We start from the raw sequence: 16,968 nt of genomic DNA, 5'->3' as shown, positions 1-16,968 counted from the left end.
AGAATGTTTTATACATTAAAGGACCTGTGTTTATTAAGATGCTATTGATTGCTAATTGGCTTTGTGACATTGTACTTGAGTTTGGGTCAATTAAAACGGAGAAGGTATCTTGACAGTCAGTCAAAACATATACTTACGAAGGCAAAGACACACACTCAGGGAATAGCTCTACAAAGAGCTTTTTGGACTTTTTGTAGCTGCTGTTGACACAAAAAGGTAGAAAAAGAGCAAACATGACTAGATTTGAACAGACATATCTCACTCATTTTCAGTGTTTTCTGTTTTATCAGTGCTTATTGACTAAACTCTGTTATGATGAACATGTCAAATATTAGATGTAGGATATTAGAATGTTTTATACATTAAAGGACCTGTGTTTATTAAGATGCTATTGATTGCTAATTGGCTTTGTGACATTGTACTTGAGTTTGGGTCAATTAAAACGGAGAAGGTATCTTGACAGTCAGTTAAAACATATACTTACGAAGGCAAAGACACACACTCAGGGAATAGCTCTACAAAGAGCTTTTTGGACTTTTTGTAGCTGCTGTTGACACAAAAAGGAAGAAAAAGAGCAAACATGACTAGATTTGAACAGACATATCTCACTCATTTTCAGTGTTTTCTGTTTTATCAGTGCTTTTTGACTAAACTCTGTTATGATGAACATGTCAAATATTAGATGTAGGATATTAGAATGTTTTATACATTACAGGATCTGTGTTTATTAAGATGCTATTGATTGCTAATTGGCTTTGTGACATTGTTTTAATGTATTCAAACTGAAATACAGAAAAGGTATCTTGACAGTCAGTCAAAACGTATACTTACGAAGGCAAAGACACACACTCAGGGAATAGCTCTTAAAAGAGCCTTTGGGGCTTATTTAGCTGCTGTTGACACAAAAAGGAGAAAAAGGGCAAACATGATTAGATTTGAACAGACATATCTCACTCATATTCAGTGTTTTCTGTTTTATCATTTTATTGATTATTGAATAGGCTCTGTTATGATGAACATGTACAATAATTGGATACAGGATGACAGCCATATTTATTACTTACACAATTAGACACCAATTCACACTGAAAAAGAGAATATTTAATTCATCAGTTTATATGTAAATGTTCTGAGTTAGGACTATGTGTGTACAATATGATCTAAAAATGCAAAAAAAGGTGAGAATAATAATGAGACTGTACAACCCACTAACAATCAAAAAGCTATTACAGGAGCATGGATTTTGTAGTCAAATTTTGGCGTTTTATATTTCTAATAAACGCATTTAAACGTTGAAGTTCATAAAATTTGTATTCATCTGTGAATATTAACTTGTTGGACAAAACGTGTAATTGTCTGAGCTTATTTTTGCGATAATCCAAAGTTCTATGCGATAAATCAATAACCTTTTTTGTAAGGGAACCAATATCCCGCTAACTTCCGGGTTGGTTTACAAAAAGACGTCTTCCCTTCTGCACTCTGCTTACGAATTGCTTCATTCAGTGCTGTCCTCTGTCGGCCCAGTTAGTACAAAACGTGCAAGTGTGCGCGCTCGAGACGGAATTTAAACCCGGGACGATTGCAATGGAGACATTTTAGGAGCGTGCACTGCACACACTTTGTGCAAGAGCAGATGTTATTCATATGGTGAGTAGCGTATTTGAGATTGTGAGTCGAGTTTTGTGAGAAAGCAAATTAATTCCGCGGCTCGCGTATTATATTACTAGTTCTTACGTTAAAACGAATACAAATTCACTGGTGGTCGAATTCATTGTTTCTTGGTGAGCAAACAGCGTAACCTAACTGTTAATAATCTTTCCAGATGCACAATTACGTGTGACGGGCAGCTCGCGCGGAAGTCAATGAGACAAGGCTTTAACGTTACATACTAGATTATTCATACTAATTTTGTATTCAAATAACGTTATATATTTAAATAACAATCATGACTTTTGCTCAGAAGTTCGCAATCCGAGCCTTCTATTTCCATTAAGCCAGGTGACGTAACGTCCGTTAACGTTATCTAACGGTAAAGTAAAATCTAAAAGCCCTTGTGTGTGTGTGTGTACGTTTTCTGAAAAATAGTTAATTTTATGACTTATCTATTGGGTCTAATCGATGTAATTTGTGAAAGTGTCTGTTGTTGACTGTTTAAAGAAAACTTTACCTCAGGAAACGATACAGTAGGGTTTGGCCACCGAGAATTAGCCGGCTGCCCTCAGGTGTCGCGGGTTGGATCGCGAGTATTTAACTCTTGTGACAGGCTTTTATCTGTTCGCGTTTATATACATCGTGTCACCGTGTCATAAACTTGCTAAAAATGTTTAAAATTATGATAATTCTGCATTCTTTGAAGGTATCTTTACTTTGAAGCTGGAAGTAACGAACGGCTCACCTGGTCACTTAGTAATATAACTATTTTGTATTTACTTTCTAAAACGTAATGCTTGTATTTCATTTACATTTGTAATCCGTTTATAAGATAAGGACTTAATTGACTGGTTAAGTTAAATTTTACCTCAGGAAACCTGCGAGTACGGTTCGTCCACCAAGAATGGAAGCCGGTTGTGAGCGTGAAGGACACATACCTCAGCTTATATATGACCGCAGTCAGGTTTCGCGGGGTTTGCCCTATGGGTTGGCCGCGAGCAAGATTTTTTAATATATATATATATTTTTTAAGAAATCACTGTACATTTATTTAATTATAAAATGTGTTACGCAGGCAAAATGTAAAAAAGCGATTAAGAAAATAATGTTCATTATTGAATGTTGATCTTTAAAGAAATGCATAATTATACCTTACCATGACATTACAGGACAAAAAATAATTCAGATATTGTTGTGTAGTTTTTAAGGGTACCTGTAAAAAGACTGGGAAACACTGTTGACTTTTTTCAATTTATGCCAATATAAACCAGTTTATTTAAAAAAATTTCAACTGCTAAATTTCTGAAGTTAATGGTTAGTATAGGTTAACAGGTTCTTAATGTATGCATATAATAACTTCCCTAGTTAATCAAGTCACCTTATGTGCTTACTGTTTGGTATTGTACTGCATTCAAAGCAATGGTAATGCCATACAATAAAGCTATAGCCAGCTGGTTAAGCAGCTTGATTGTTATTTCAACTGTTTAATTCATTATAATGCAAAATTAATTATAATCTCAGTCATTTGTATTTAAGTGTATGTGTCTTTACAGATTTTATTCTTTTCCCCCTTTCAGAAAAGTGGATGCAAATCTCTCTTTACCAGTAGAGAATTCAACAAGTAGATGGCATTATTCACATCACCTATAAGCTGTTGCAAGATGAAAAGAGGAGCAGGACACAGATCTGTTCAGTGTGGATGACAGCACGTTTACAGCATCTAGTATTTTGAGAGGTACGAATTATATTAGCAAAAAGTAAACTCCCCTGACCACATGTCTTGCACAGCGTTTTGTAACCAGTAGATCAAATATTGAAAAGCAATGCTCTGATTTTACATGAATATTGAATGTATAGTTCATGTTATGCCATGAAAATGCCCAAAAAGTTATGCTTGTAAAAAACAGGCCTAAGAACTGTCCCTAAATCTAGTAAAAAACCTTTCTCACAATTGTTTATTATTTTAATATATGAGATTGTAAACATCTTACCTGTATTCTCTTCTCTAGTTGAATAAGTTGTCCAGCTCAGGCTTCTCTTTTCCTTCCTCAAAAATAATGCATTGTTCAGCCTTTTGGTATGTACTTTATGGCCACCACTGATAGAATTTGTAGTCAACCACTTTGCCACTTGAACAAGCTAAATAAGCAAGCGTTGCAACAAAATTCTTAAATGGGTATGCACTGCAGACATTAAGACAAAATTAATAGCTTCTGCTGGTACAAATAAGATGGATATTGTGCAGCATGAAGTGATCTCCATAAAGTTTTTGTTTGGTCTGTTTGCCTAGCAGACATCCAAACCTTTCCTTTTCCGCAACCTACAACTGGTTGGTCAGTATTAATTTAATCACAGTGCTAGCAGTTTACAAAAAAAAACTAGCCCAGGTTAATACCCTTTCACCTGTCAGTAACACCTCAAATGTATAGCTTTTAGCAGAATATGAATGCGTCACACTGCTGGTGCAGGACGAGAAGTGGTTTAAAAGTGCATTTTTCATCGTTTTGCTAAATAAGACCCTTATGCATCGTTTGGGATCGTTAAGAGCCCTTTGAATCTGTTTTGAAACTGCAATTTTTATCTGTATTTAAACTGTAAAGTCTTTTAAATTAAGAAAATCCTGGAATGTTTTTCTTTTTAAAAAAACTTAATTTCTTCTAGACTGAACCAAGAAAGACATCAAAATTTTGTGGGGTGAGTAAATTATCAGGATTTTTTTTTTTCGAGAAACTGTAAATCCTTTAAATCAGACAAAGGCAGACATAAGTTAGGCGGAAAGATAAAAAAATTAAACCACTGAAAATTTGTCTAGGAGAAAGAGCCAGACAATTTTAAACTACTTGAAGTAGACTTCGGCTGTTAGATATGCCTATGGCCAGGGCCGGATTATCCATAGACTAGACCGGGCAGATCCCTAGGGCACCAGCTAATAGACATTTTGTGACAGTTTTCCAGACAAAACAACATTTTTTTACAAGTACTCACCAAATTTCTTCTAGTTGTTATTTCATGTTAAAAGAGTAGATTGTGCACCCACCACCAATGTGAAGTTGCGGATTTAGGCATGTGTAACGGGTGTTATCAGGTGCCCAGATTAAAAAGGGGAGAAGAGAAATGTGTGAAGGATAAAAGTAACGACATGCCGCTGGTGTGCATTATTGAATCCAAACTTTAGCTTTTATGTACTTTAGACAAGTGGCTCTGTTTGCACCTGGTAATTAAGATGCATTTTGGTTGATCGGTTCAGAAGTAGGCAATGCTAACTACATGTCTAAGCTGAGTCTAAACCATTTTGAGCTTGTCCACTTTAAACCACATTCAGAGCCAGTCAAAAATGCATTCAACCCGATTGCTTTTGCAATGTAGACATTCATGGTCGAATATATTTGCATGATAAAGACTGTAAAAAATATGCACGTAGTGTCCGTGACGTCACCTGTAGGTTTGTGAGGAACATTTTTGAAGCCCAAAGTTGGCAGAGCCTGCCGTCACCATCTTGGCAGCATATCACCCGTGGATAACTAAAGGGGCAGAAAGTCCAGGGGCCTCATTTATAAAATGCTGCGTAAAAACCATCCTACATTTGATCTTACGATCATTTAACAAAAATGCGTACGTGTGATTCATAAACCGAACGTACGCGCAGAAAACGCGCGTAAATCTATAAATCGGAAATGAACTTGAACTTGTGTGCACAGCCGAGCAGTTTTAGATCTCCGCCTTTAAACGATGCCTAATTAATGTCATAGACATATAAAAGAGCACTTGTCAATGTTTAAACACAATTTCAAGCAGCAAGAATGGCTTATATTTTCAAAAACCTGCAGCAATCAGACAAGCAAAAGTGCGTAGGGGAGACCAGGGTTGGTTGTCACAATTTTTACTCATGCATGAATTGCTGATCTTTCAAAAAATCTTTCAGCAGTAATTCCTACATGAAATGAAACTTTGGAGTCTTGGCTTTAAATGTGTATACTTTTTACTTTTCTATTATATTGTAACAGGAAGTAATTAACCATCAAAGACACTCTGACACAATGTGACAACCAACGCCATCACGGGGTCTCAACACAGTAGACAATAGGAAACAAGAAGCTGGCTGAAGTTCAGGAAGTAGTGCAGCTGGGCATAAAGCCTATTGTCTACTGTGTTGAGAAATAAAATGAAATAATGTTTTGTGTTAAAACCTCTTTATTTATTGCTTTATTTTATTTTAACAGCAAACAAAAACAAACAGACAAACAGTCTTAAAAGTTCTACATGTCCAATATTCTTATGTGACAACCAACCCTGCAAGCTATGTGACAACCATCCCCAACTGACTTCTTGACAAACATGATAAGCTAGCTGCCACACGGCTTTAACTTGATCGCTAAATTTACTCTGACCCATAAAAATAAAAAATTGTCTCAATGTTTTGTGTCTGATCAGCAAAATTTCAAATGCAAACGAGTAAGCTATTAAAGGCTAAAAAATTGATATCAAAATTGTACCACAGTGCCATGTAGTATGTCTGGAATAAGCAGTGTGACAACCAACCCGTGAGACAACCAGCCCCGGTCTCCCCTACGTCTGCTCAGACCCTGACGTGCCGCTAAACACTTTTCCACGTCAAAGACAGTTTTTATAAATATGGACTTTGCCTTGGAGTTTTGCGTACGCACACTTTACGATCAAATCTGTGCGTACGCACGCTTTATAAATGAGGCCCCTGGTTTCTAGAGCAAACCCTAAGTCATTGACACAATCCAGCACTTTCATTTTTGTTTCATTTTGCGAGGATGTGAAAGTTGCACAAGCTTAATTCGTCTATTGCTCTGAAAAATCTGGGAAAGCCCTCACTGTATAGTTCATCCGGAAAGTTTTCACTATGTCCCGATACCACTTTTTTAATTTCTGATTCCAATACCAGAATTCTGAGTATCATCCGATACCTGGTAATCTGTTACTATTGTAATTATCTTGTAGTATTCACAGCCTTTGCTCAACATTTTGTTGAAGCATGTGTAGCCCCAATTACAACATCAACAATCATTCAGCCTTTTATGCTACAAGCTGACCCATCTATTTTGGGGCTGTTTCTCTTAATCTTCTTTGCAGGACCTCTCAAGTTTCAAGCTTCGTCAGCTTAAGCCGAAGGTATGCTAGAGACATCCGCATACGCGCGCCGTTCGCATGACGTCATTTTCATTATCAGGAGGGTTCGCGTGCTGCCCAACATTTGATAATTCGCTAACAGTGTGTGGGTACAGTCTGCGTACAACTGCGCTTGCGCGTGAACATTTTGAGACTGGACACTCCACTACAAACAAGTAGGAAATAGACAGCCCTATCGTTTTTTCTTCTTTAATTCTTACTTCCGCATTTCCGTCACCATAATGTTTGATTCTTGTTCTTTGTTTTCTTGTTGTTTGTTCTAAACTTTGTTTGCAGTGGTGGATCGGCTACTTTTCTTCACCTATCGTAAATGTTTAAATTTACTGAAAATGTTGCGAATCAGTGGTGCCCTGAAGGCCTGGTAGAGTAATCATTTGAAAAAGAAACTTATCGAACATGGCCATCTGTGCGTAGCGGGGATAAGTGTACTTTGAAAGCTGTGGACGCTCCCAGGTCCTGCCACTGAAAACATCCCCAAAGCATGATGCTGCCACCATGCTTCACTGTAGGGCAGGGGTCACCAATCCTGCTCCTGGAGGGCCGGTGTCTCTGCAGGGTTTAGCTCCAACCAAAATTAAACACACCTGAAGCAGCTTATTAAAGTGCTTCAGATGTGTTACATTAAGGTTGGAGCTAAACTCTGCAGAGACACCGGCCCTCCAGGAGCAGGATTGGTGACCCCTGCTGTAGGGAATGGTATTGGCTGGGGGTTTCATTTATAAAACTGTGTGTTGGTCCCTTACTTAAAGTCTACATGCTCCCAAAAAACAAAAATTGCATACGCCAAAGAATATTCAGACTTATAAAACCATGCATACACACCTGTAAGCAATGTTGCCTTTATAAATCACAGATCACCTGCAAGTGTGCATATGTAAATAAGCTTCATCCCGCTCTGTACATGCTCACTTTTAACCTTAAATTGTCAATGCAAAGTACCTTAATATGTATGCTGATCAGCATATTGGATGCCAGTCTACTTAATTGTTGTTTTGTAAGCTGGTATGCACCCTGCCAGTAAATGCACGCCACATAGAGTTCCACAAAGAGCAGGCATATAAAAATTAATTGATGTAATTAAAAAACAAAAGTAAGAATTTCCTTTTACATAACAGATTTACATTAGCTTTAGCCATCTATCTCTTTAATTTATTTTCTTGCACGTGTGAGAAAATGTGTGATTCATGCCAAATGAGGGGGAATGTGCACAGTCTAATTCTGAGCTGCATGCAATAGAAATTGTAAATGTCGGTTTTCATAAAAATAAGTACATTTAAGCCCTTGTCTAACGATCCCAATGCTTGCAATGAATCATTAAACTTCATCATGGCTGACAGTGCGTATAGAATGAACATGAAAAATCTAAACGGACATCATACCTTTGTTTAATAATTGTGCGCAAGTCACAATTCATCCGGTTTGTAAATTTTCTTTGCTAAGCAATCCCGGTATGACTTGCATCTGTTGTCCACAAAAGCAATAAATCTGAAAAATGTTAAAATTCTTAGATGTTTACAATGAGAACGATCTGCGATTTTTGTTTCCAGTAAAATATTCACACTGCGCTGTACAACTGTTAAAACGTGTTAAAACTTCATAGTATGAGTGCGCATTCAGTTTTGGTTTCACTCGTTCCGTATCCAACAAAACAATCCACTCGCTCTGTGTCCAGCAGACAAAGCAATCCACATACTCTGTTTTCTGATTAAATATCTTCCTTTAATCTTGTGTATCTTTAAATCAAACATAAAAATATACAAACAATATATGACCAAAGAGCGCACCACCCGCCGCAAGCTGTGTCCCAATTCGGGGGCTGCGACCTGCTAAGCATGCTACCTTAAAAGGTGAGCACTCAGTCTTTCAAAGTGGCAGCCTCAGAAGTCCGCGAAGAGAACTGAAATGAGACAGTCTAACCTTTAGAGGACCCAAAATTAGCAGTAGCTGCTGCACGCGCACACCGCGCCTGTCAGCAGGACACAGCGGAGATGTTTCTGACTTATTTCCTAAAATAAATCATAATTTTTCTGATTCCATATTTATTTTAATATGACACGTTGACATAATTGTCTCCAAATTCTTAAAGAGACAGTTCACAATTTTAACACATTATATATTTTCAATGTAAACATGGGCTACATAACATTTGTCTAAATGGTCTAAATGATATATAAATAAACTAAGCTTGTTCATATTTACATTTAAAAAGCAGACATAAAAGTTACTTTCCCTAGTAACTGATTACTTTTGATATACAGTAACTGGTAGAGTAATTCAATTACTTTTAAAAGCAGTAACTAGTAGCTGTAACTAATTACTAATTTTCAGCAAATTGCCCAACACTGCCTAATATATATATATACAAATATACACAGACTTACAGTTTTAAAAAATAATGTTTTGACATGTCTTTACATGATGTTACATTATATTAGATCTGCATAGAGATAGATAGAGATAGAGATAGAAGATAGATTAATACACTAGGTGCAAACGGAAATGTGTCTCTCTCATCCACTTGTGATCCGATTGAATAGAACGCATCTTAAAGGAATAGTCTACCCTTTTGCCATATTAAACAATGTTATTACCTCAACTTAGACGAATTAATACATATCTATCTTTTTTCAATGCGTGCACTGTACAGCGCGTAGTGAATGTGTTAGCATTTAGCCTAGCCCCATTCATTCCTATGGTACCAAACAGGGAAGCCACCAAACACTTCCGTGTTTTCCCTATTTAAAGACTGTTACATCAGGAGCTATACCAGTAAGTATGGTGCCACAAAATAAAACTTTTTTTTGGTACCATAGGAATGAATGGGGGTAGGCTAAATGCTAACACATTCACAACGCGCTGTACAGTGCACCCATTGAAAAAAGATAGATATGTATTAATTCGTCTAAGTTGAGGTAATAACATATAGTTTAATATGGCAAAAGGGTAGACATGTGTAATTTGTGTGAATGGAAATAAGAAATAGAAAAGTCATGAGAATATCTGCACTTGTTTCAGCTATGCACAGTTACAGTTAAGGCGGGATCAATGTCAACATACGGGAAATTTTAAACCAGTATACAAACAAAAACGTGGTCCACTATTTCTCACACCCCATGGTGGTTTATAGGGTTATTATGACCATTTTCTGTAAACACATTACACATGAAAATGGTCATAATAACAAGAAATGTACAAGATTTTCTTAATTCAGACTTGTTGACTTTTAAATTTGGGCAGTGGTTTATTCATGGGTGTGTAAAGGGGTTCTGTATTAATAATAAACCATTAGTGTATTTACATATTAATTCATATTTATTATTGTTGTCATTATTTTGCAGGTGTTCATCTGCTAGACAATTCCTGTTTGGCTGGTTAGGTGGGACCAAGTATCAGTGTGACAAGACACAGATGGGTGGATGGAGATGAGACAAAAAAAATTCCCATATACATTTAGCTGTGGCGCAGTTGAATGAGACTTGTATGACAGAACAGGCCCCCCCACTGTACACCGTGACACCTCTATAACAGTCCAACAAAGCTGTTTGTTAAGGTGGGGCACACCACAGAAATAAAATTCCTGACAAGGAAGAGTAATCTTTTTTTCTAAACGGATGTTTCCTAGCTTAGCCAGAGCGTTGAGCTTAGCTGGTGACTAACGTATTCATGTGGGCGGAGGATAGAAAAACTCTTATATTGATGTCTTTCACCTGGGAAGAAGGCGGCTGTAGTCCAAACCGGACGTTCCTTGTAGGCTTTGAAAGGGGAATTTTATTAAAGAAAATGTATCGTTTGCCATTGATTTCGAGCTTATAATTTTGCAGGTATTACTTACAATTAGAATAACTAAAGTTAGAAAAATGAGATCAGAAAAAAGGGACCTTTAACTGAGCATCACATTTGCAAGTTATAAGCAAATTTACAAATAATTAAGAAGAATAATCAGCTTTAAAATCGTTAATATTCTGAAATAAGACTTAAGCAATAAGTCTTGATGACGTATACAAATGCGCCCTCTGGAGTCTCCAAAGACCATCATGTTATGATTATGCAGACTGCCAGTGGTGAGGAAGAAAACATTTTTATATCAACAGTTTTATGCACAAAATTCAGAAGTTTTGCTTCATTGATTCAGGGACAGTGTTTTCTCCCAATAGATGACAATCCCATATTAAGCGGATGAGCAAATTTAAACTGTGTGTATGGACTTGTTTATACAGTAGTGCACAATGAGCTGTCTGTACAGTATGTAGTTAGTTTTGTTTGTTTGAGTAAATAATAACATGTTTTGTGATGGATATTAAAGTGTTACATTTTTTTTTCGACAATATTGCAACAATATTCTGTATTTTTTTATTTACCACTGGGAAGTGAATTTCTTTTTTCTGAACAAGATATTTTGTTGTTCTCTTGCTTAAAACTGGAATTAATTCATTTTTACACACATGCAAATCTCTTTTCCCATGATTTCATTTGGAGTATAACAATGTTTTTTCTTGTATGTGTCCTATACTGTTCCTTTTTCTGTACTGCTTTAACATAAGCTTATTTTTTGGCCACATTTTTATTGTTTCCATTTGTGTGGTTGTTCCATTTGTTTGTAATTAATACATTTTAAATCCTGTTGTAATTGTAATATCGTTTCGTTTAGTGGTTCATGTAGTTTGCCTGAAAGCCTATCAATATGTAATGATAATCCACGAAAAGTCTTTCATGTTTATAGTGTTTGCCTGCTAGCCTAACATTATTTTCCAGTGAACAGTGTACAGAAATGCTTCATGTCATAGCTGTCTGATCACTGTTGTTCAGATTTAATAATTTAATGATTTGCAAATGCTTCTAGTGCTGTTTCTTATTGATATCTTACTGTTGTGATGTATTGCTTTTGGTCATATGCGTATTTATATAATTGGGCCGCCTATCTTGGCCAGGACACTCCTGTAGGCTAGAGATTTTTAATCTCAGTGAGGTTCTGTCCTGGTAAAAATCATACGGTCTTATCACCCTCTGTAAATCTATTTATATTCATGTATATTTTATAGGGTTTCAGTCTTCACTGTGCTTGACAGAGACGCATCTTAGACTATATACTGGCTTGCAAATCGTTTCACTTACGTTACAAAGATCAGGTTACGAATTTAATTCGCCAGTAAAAAAAACATGAACACTACGGGATGTTGCACATGTGGTAATTGTTGTCATGTTATATCTGTTTGTTATATTGATAATGAGCTTGTGGGTTTTTTAAGTGAACGTGGTGCAATACTGGGCATTTACTAAAAACATGACCAGAATTCTGTGTCGAGGACTTGTCGAGGAAAAATATAGGTTACGGAAAACACGGAAACATTGTGCACGTGCGTCCTCTAGTGTCAGATAGCGGCGATGTTATATTTTCTCAGGCTAGTGCAACAATGAATTGCAATAAAGATTAATTAAATTTAATACAATTTGAATCGTAAAGCTGTGCGAACTCTCAACTGTGGATGATTGTAGAAAGTGTGTGCACATAAAATCACATCAATAGACAAAACGTTTTGTAACGTGCATTCTGTTAATACTGACTAATCAACGCCTGATTATTAATGCGTAATTCCCCGCATATTTACAGGTTTAGTTTTTAATAACCTAAAAAGAACCTGCAGGGAACGTTCCGGGAAGGTTCTCTTAAGGTTATAAATAAAAAACCTTTAAACTGGAGGGAATGTTCCCGGAAGGTTCTCCTTAGGTTATAAATAAAACACCTAAAAATAACCTGCAGGGAACGTTCCGGGAAGGTTCCCTTTAGGTTATAAATAAAAACCAAAAAATAACCTGCAGGGAACGTTCCGGGAAGGTTCCCTTTAGGTTATAAATAAAAAACCTAAAAATAACCTGCAGGGAACGTTCCGGGAAGGTTCCCTTTAGGTTATAAATAAAAACCTAAAAATAACCTGCAGAGAACGTTCCGGGAAGGTTCCCTTTAGGTTATTATAAAAATAACCTACAGAGAACGTTCCCAGAACGTTCTTATTTGGTTCCCAAAAAAATAACCAAATGGGAACCATATGGGAACGTTAGGGGAACGTTTTGTGTTTGTTGGGTTCATGCCGAGGATCGGCCGAGTGTTCCAGCATTAATCGTTCCGCTTTCGGCCCGCGCAATTTTTGCTAGCTGGGTAAGCTCTTTTTTTGACCAAGTAGTGAGGTAGCTTCCACACAAGCTACAATTTTCCAAACATTTCTGAAGTCGTCCTGAATTTGAGAATAAGCGCGTCATTTGAATCGGCATAGGACGTCGTTTGTTCCATATTTTCGAGTTGTGCAGCCTTCATTCATACAAAACATTACCCGCATTCTGTGAAGACTCGTGCTCTACCTCTGACTGGGTTATGTCACCAAGCCAAGCCAATATAAAAACATGTAATAAATATTACAATTGAAACTATTAATAGAATGTGCTTTGGCGGGCACCTCACAGACTCTGTGCAGGCTACCTGCTGCCTGCGGGCCCACGTTGGAGACCCTTGTGTTAAGATATGTCAGGGCCAGGTGTTTTTGAATAAAGGCAGCTCAAACATGCATTTTATTCTGGGAGTAGGATAAGTCCAGCAAACAGCCCCAACATGTGAAGTACCTAGGTCTACATTATGCTTGTATTGCCTATAATTACTAAAATAATAAATTGAAACTGAATTACATAATAAAACTGGTTAAAAATAAAAAAGTAGCTTGGATGTAGCAAGCTACTATTGATGTAGCTTAGCTTGCTACATTTCCCAGGGGGGTAGCTTCAGTGTAGTGAAGCTTCATTTAATGTGAAGTAACTGGTAGCTTAGCTCACTACATTTTCCAAGTAGCTTGCCCAGCACTGATTATAATTATTTTAAGTTGTTTTGGGTTATTGCCATGTAAGTTTTCATTAAGATAAGATTGGTGTATTTTTGCAAATTCTCACTTACAGAAAAGAAAGTCTTCAAATACCTGTTTTCCCCGTGTTAATGAAAATCTGTAAAGGATAGAGCAGCGGTCAATGTTCATTCATAAAGCCAGGTGTGTGTTTGTGGACTTCTCCTCCTGGTACAAAGTACATCAGGGTGCAGATTTTACTAACTTTGCGACTCGTTATTAAAATGTGTTTAATTAAAACAAAATGTACTTATAGAGGCCAGTTATGCACAACGTTATTCGCACATCTCTGTAATTAAAAAGTAAACACACGAACCAAATCCTTGCAAACACTTTAGCTGCGTCCGAAACCGCATACTGTATAGTAGGTACTGAATTAGATGAAGTACCTACTTACTTAGCGTTAAAACAGTAGGTACTGTATAGTATGAATCCTGGTAGTATGAATGAAATTCGGACGTACTACATCCGCCATGTTGCTACATCACGTGATATACGTCGTCATCACGTCATGTCATTTCAGCGCGAAAACAACCGCATGCCTCGTCTTCTTCGTTGGATAACTCCTCTCCCGGGGCATCATGGGATAGTGAAGCGTCCATCGTATGCACACTGCAAAATCTAGCCGGAAGTAGTAGGTCATCCGGGTACTTTTCGCATACTGTTTTTCGAATACTATGTATTCGGACATACTACTCGCCTCGCCTACTGCTTTTCGCGTACTATATAGTAAGTAGTAGGCTGTTTCGGACGCAGCATTTTCCTTTGCTCGATTCTTCTTCTTCTTTGGTGTTTTACGGCAGATTGCATCCAGTTTGTTGCACTACTGCCATCTTCGGTTCATATTTGTCTCCTCCTAAATTCTCTTGTCCAGTTTCTTCAATTTAGATCAGTGTATCTCAACCCTGGTCCTCAAGGACCCTCTTCCAGAATGTTTTAGATGTCTCCTTAATTAACACACCTGATTTAAATTATTAGCTTGATAGGGAGACATTCTGGAAGGAGGCAGATGAGTTGGTTCAGGTGTTTTAAATAAGGAGACATCTAAAACTTTCTGGAAGGGGGTCCTTGAGGACCAGGGTTGAGAAATACTAGTGATGGTCGTTTTCGAAGCACTGCTTCATGAGGCTTCGAAACATTTACGAATCTTTAGTTTCGAATCAGTGGTTCGGAGCGTGTTTTTTAAAACTGGCCCAAGTCACGTGATTTTAGCAAACGAGGCTTCATTACGTCATAACTGTTTCGAAACGTTTCGAAAATCCGATGGTTCAAAAAATAAATAAATAAATAAATAAAAAAATCCGATGGTTCACCACTAGGGGGAGTTGATCACATGACCAGTGTCTAATATGTTTAGATGAACTCGGGTCAGTTTTATTATAAAAGTTCATAAAACATTTATCCTTCTGACTAATAACACTGCCATTTTGTCTATTTATTGTTTATAGACAGATTTAATGACAAAAATTTTCATAATTAAAAGGGTAGTTAGTTTTAATGATGTTTGCCTTAAATAAAACTAAATAATAACATAATACACTTTTAACTATGTCTTAATTAAGTTAAATAATTATTTTAACATATTTTACTAAAAATCTTGCTATTATTTTGTAAAAAAAAGTGTAAAATGTTTGGCCATATCTGCTTTACACTATTTTGACCAGCAGGGGTCGGCAGCGTGTGTGGTGTGTCGAACTGCTTCGAAAAACTGAATCAATTTTCGAAGCAATTGATTCAATTGATTCGAAGCTTCGAAAAGCTTCGTTTCTCCCATCACTTAGAAACACTGATTTAGATCAGTCAAAAAAATAACTTGCACCGTGTCCCTTTTCCGCTAATTATAAAATATTTTTAACATTTCCTTCTTTGCTTCATTCTTCTTCTACGTTGGATTTTAACGGAAGCTTGCATCCATGATGTTACACTACTGCCCTCTTCTGGAGATAATGAACTTCCACAAATAATAACAAATAAATAATTATTTTACTCATGTTTGATTAGATACTTGATCAGATATTTCCTGTCGCATTTTATCCACCATTTTATTCTCCATTATGTATCCAGATGAATACACACTTAATTAGTGCCTTGTTTCTTATTTGTTAAATGGGCAAACGCAAATACACCTTTGGTGTCTCCAGAGAGAGTATGAATGTGAAGTTTTAGTTCAAAATATCATATAGATAATTTATTATAGCATGATAAAATTGACACTTTGTAGGTGTGAGCAAAATGTACCATTTTGGGTGCGTCCTTTAAAATGCAAACGAGTTGATCTCTGCATTAAATCTCTGCAGTGTTGTGGTTGGATAGTGCAGATTAAGGGGTGGTTTTATCCCCTTTTGACATCACAACGGGAGCCAAATTTCAATGAGCTATTTTTTCACATGCCTGCAGAGAATGGTTTACCAAAATTAAGTTGATCTTTTACACATTTTCTAGGTTGATAAAAGCACTGGGGACCCAATCGTAGCACTTAAACATGAAAAAAGCCCCAAACCCCACAAGTCACTACATATTAAAACTTGTTTTGGTTTATTTTGTTCGGTCTATTTTAGTTGTATGATGGTTTATAATTTAACAATAGCTAATAAAGTAATTTGAGCCTACAAATCTCCTTCCTCTAGTTAGAAAGTATCAGTGGCGGATCTAGACCATTTCAACTGGGGGGGCCAATCTGGGGCCAGTTGTACTGTTAGTGGGGCCAGTTACATTTAGACCTTATTCTTGTCATATCATTTTCTGCACTGCACTAAAGGCATTAACAGGCCAAACATCATGTTTATGCCACTGTCTAATTACGGATGTAAAAAACAACGATTGCAAAAAAATTCGTAAAAATAATTTCACACCCCACATTTAGAGGGGCCACAAGGGGGTCCAAGGTTGTTGTCACAGGGGCACTGGCCCCTCCCTATAAGTATGCACAACCTGCATTCCTGTTACTGGATGTTTTGAGTCATCTGTAAAAATAAGTTCTGTACTTTTGCTCCACATAACTAGTAAACATAATTCTGGTGCCTGGGCCCCGTGTTGTGTCTAACCACACTATTACAGAATTTGCTGCTGATCCAAATGTCATAGCTTATAACCACAATCATCCAAAAAATTATATTTAATTTTATCCTCAAAAAATTGAAATTCCATCCCCCATTGACTTTTCTTAATTATATATTTAACATTAATGGGATAGTTCACTCAAAAAAAGGAAATTCTGTCATCCTTTTCTCACTCTCATGGTGTTACAAACCCGTATTAATTTCTTTATTCTGATGAA

At 36.8% G+C, this 16,968-nt stretch overlaps 1 protein-coding gene and 1 long non-coding RNA gene across 7 annotated transcripts in view; one reads left to right on the top strand and one right to left on the bottom strand.

Moving 5' to 3' along the window:
* qng1 (Q-nucleotide N-glycosylase 1) overlaps positions 1-14,032 on the bottom strand; it is a 57,130-nt gene extending 43,098 nt beyond the window's left edge. For 2 of the 6 annotated variants that reach the window (XR_008634378.2, XM_073867494.1), the window contains exon 1: positions 13,767-14,001. The gene's annotated coding sequence lies outside the window, so the exon portion shown is untranslated. The other 4 variants (XM_055168472.2, XM_055168474.2, XM_055168473.2 and 1 more) reach the window with 4 other exon arrangements.
* On the top strand, positions 1,006-11,638 carry LOC141363904 (uncharacterized). The gene is made up of 3 exons (XR_012369535.1): positions 1,006-1,647; positions 3,228-3,385; positions 10,146-11,638. It is a non-coding gene; the product is annotated as an uncharacterized lncRNA (long non-coding RNA).
* Positions 14,033-16,968: the final 2,936 nt, after the last annotated feature.

The sequence above is a fragment of the Misgurnus anguillicaudatus genome, chromosome 5 (assembly GCF_027580225.2).
Source record: "Misgurnus anguillicaudatus chromosome 5, ASM2758022v2, whole genome shotgun sequence".
Lineage (NCBI taxonomy): Eukaryota > Metazoa > Chordata > Actinopteri > Cypriniformes > Cobitidae > Misgurnus > Misgurnus anguillicaudatus.
This window is presented reverse-complemented; position numbering and strand designations above follow the sequence as displayed.